Source organism: Somniosus microcephalus, unplaced genomic scaffold (assembly GCF_052327205.1).
Source record: "Somniosus microcephalus isolate GS21.2 unplaced genomic scaffold, FLI_Smic_1.0 unresolved_chr1, whole genome shotgun sequence".
Taxonomy (NCBI): Eukaryota; Metazoa; Chordata; class Chondrichthyes; order Squaliformes; family Somniosidae; genus Somniosus; species Somniosus microcephalus.
Genome location: NW_028225179.1, coordinates 64,057,407 through 64,060,568, shown reverse-complemented (window position 1 = coordinate 64,060,568; position 3,162 = coordinate 64,057,407). Strand labels below are relative to the sequence as shown.

At 52.9% G+C, this 3,162-nt stretch overlaps 1 pseudogene; it reads right to left on the bottom strand.

Annotated features, from left to right (window-relative positions):
- Positions 1–533: 533 nt before the first annotated feature.
- On the bottom strand, positions 534–1,477 carry LOC147095437 (uncharacterized; annotated as a pseudogene).
- Positions 1,478–3,162: the final 1,685 nt, after the last annotated feature.

The window sequence follows — 3,162 nt, the reverse complement described above, 5'->3', positions numbered from 1 at the left end:
GTCTTCCCAGAGAATCCTGTCTGCCCAGACATTCTCCCATAATTAGTTTGTAGGCCTGGCTGGAATCTCCTGTCCATCAGGAACACCTGGGCCCCTCCCATCTTCTCCAAACAGGCAGTAACAGTCGTTCAAAATGCCTGCGTTGATGCTTACATGATATTTCAATGTCCCCACTGGAATATCAAGCATCCTTGTCTTCTTCCACTGTGTAGAAGCATCGTGAGCCCCAAACAAGCCATTCATTACCTTTAGAATCCCCAGGTTCTGTTCTTTAATCACAAATACATACTTATACAACTTTTTACAGAGAACAAAACTCCTGGTTACCCTTTACTCAGGGCCTGCCAACGACTTCGGAGTGCCTTGCATCGCTTTTTACAGGAGAGCCGTAACAAGTACAATACCACCAAACTCTGTATAATTACAAGAACGTGCGCACATATCCGGATCCACGGAGGGACCTCGACATTTAACCCAATGTCCCACCAGCGCGGGGAAATCATCCCTTCAATTTCCTCCCCCGTGTCCCAGTTTCACTGTTCAAGCATATAAAAATGTTTTTGTGACAGCTCAACGGCTTTTATTAATGTTGTGAGGTGTTCGGGCAGAGGATGTATCTCGTACCCGAACCATGTAATGTACTGCTGCAGATTCTGTACCGTGTTGCTTACCACGAGCTGTACTGTGGATGGCTCTGAAATGGGAAGGATGCGCTCTTACGTCACCTGAACTTCTGTGCGGGGTTTGAAGCAGAAAGTCGAATCGGTGACCGGGCACCAAGTGTCGTTGTGTACCGGATACTGGTCCACGCTTCTCATGACGCAGTACGTCCCGTCGCCCACGTATGCTACCTGAGGTGGAACATGGCTCTGGGCCATCACCTCCATGGTGCAATTGATGGGCTCTGCACTTTCCGATTCAAACCCACACAGCGGTCGATCGAACGTGTTCAGGTGCTGGGGACACAATATCACATGTGCGCCCCTGCTCTGGCACCCCTTGAGGTCAGTGCTGGTCATGGCGTGCTCCCACTTTATAACAAACGGTGGGGCCCCATGATACTGCACATGCACCCCGTCCCTCAAGACGCCAATGTTATCGACCCGGTATACCAGCACTGGCTGTGGTGACTCGCCCATTACCGTCATCCGCAGCACAGTCCCCATAACTGTGTGGTTGGGCCGTCTGCAAGCAACTGGGACTGGGTAGGCTTCGGAAGCTAATCGGCACTGACACGGGCTCATCGAATTATGAGACGGGCTGAGCGCTGTGAGGTGCTAAGCCACGACGGGACGCGACCTTGTTGTAAGTCCTCCAGATGACTGCGTCCCTCGTTTAGCAACCACGCACCGTACAACACACACACATCACTTCTGGCTGCCTGTGCCCAGGCATTCCTGTCCTCCCGTATCAAATCGTTGATGGTCTTGGCGTGTGTCTCCAGCTCAGCGATGACCTCTTTTAAAAGAATGGTCATCGCCTGGTCTTCTTTTAGCTCCGAACCTTCCACCTCGTTCCCTTCCCCCAGTATCTTTCGCAGCTGGTCCCTTAAACTATTAAGTTGCATCTGCAGCTGGATATCATCCATACTATTGACGAGGGACGTGCTGGTGCTAAAAGCCGTGGCCATGTCATTAACTGTCCCTTGCCCTTGTCTACCCGGATTGCCTCTATCGTACCATGCCCATGCCATACAGTTTCTCCCGACTCTCATCCCCGTAGCTGAGCTTGAAAAATTCAAGATTCAAGATTCAAGATTATTTTATTGCCATATGTAACTGGTACAATGGAATGCTTACTCCCCACTCACTCCCACAATATAAGTATACATATAAAAAGCAAACGTAAAAACAAGTATAAATATAGAAACAATAAGCAAATAAGCAAATAAGTATAGCAATGACAGTCCAAGTTGCAGGATATGATGAATAGTGCAAAAAGCCTCTATTACCACTGGAAGTAATAGTAATGAAATGTGATAAGTATATGGTAATATAAGTATACAATATATATATTTACTAGCTGGGGAGCCCCGCGTTGCGAGGGCAATTTTGGGGCGCTTGGTCTCCCTGCCCCTGTGTGTCCCCCCTCTCCCTGTCATGTCCTCTCCCTGTCCTATCCCTCCCTTCCCTACCCTCCCCTCCTCTCCCTCCCCTCCCCTGTCTCCCTTGCCCACCCCCACCCCTCCTCCACTCCCCCGCTCCCCTCTGTCCCTCTCTCCGGCCCCTCCCCCTGCCTAGCGCCTGAGGTCCAGTGCCGTTCCGATAGCGGGAATGCTGAGTGGCGGCCCGCGCCGGGAGCGGGCTCTCGCGGGCGGCGCATGCGCGGTCAGTGCGGGCGGCGCATGCGCGGTCAGTGCGGGCGGCGCGAGCCCCCCGCGATTTCCCGAGGCTCGGCCCCCGCCCCCCCCCCGCGATTTCCCGAGGCTCGCCCCCCCCCGCGATTTCCAGAGGCTCTCCCCCCCCTGCGATTTCCCGAGGCTCTCCCCCCCGCGATTTCCCGAGGCTCTCCCCCCGCCGCGATTTCCCAAGGCTCTCCCCCCCCCCGCGATTTCCCGAGGCTCTCCCCCCCCCCGCGATTTCCCGAGGCTCTCCCCCCCCCGCGATTTCCCGAGGCTCTCCCCCCCACTATTAAATTGTTATTTAATTCCCTAACACATCATTAAAATATTTACCTTAGTTCCCTAACACACAGAAAGTGTGGGGGAAAAAATTGTGAAAAATCAAGATGGCGGCCACTCACCTCGGTTCAGAAGGATAAGGCCCGCCCACACACGCACCGATTGGTCGACCGGCCAGGTCACCGAAGCGTAGGATTGGTCAATCGTCGAGTCACTCGACACTCAACTGTAGGAAGGAACCCGCCGTCGATTGGTGGACCTTGACGTCACACGGTCGCTAATGAGATGCTAATGAGCGGAACGCTGAACGTTTTTGGGATACCGCGGGCGGGATTTTTGTCCGGCCGAAACGTAAATACACCTATGACCGGTCCGGAATCGCAAGCTTTCTTTTGAGGCGACGCGCGCGTCGGTACGCTCTGTAACTTTCAAAGGTATAGAGAACGGACAGACATCGGGACAGACAGAAGAGCCGCTTTATATATATAGATAAGATATGTAGCCAAGTGGGGAAAATGCAGTGAATATTTAAGTCCACTTGA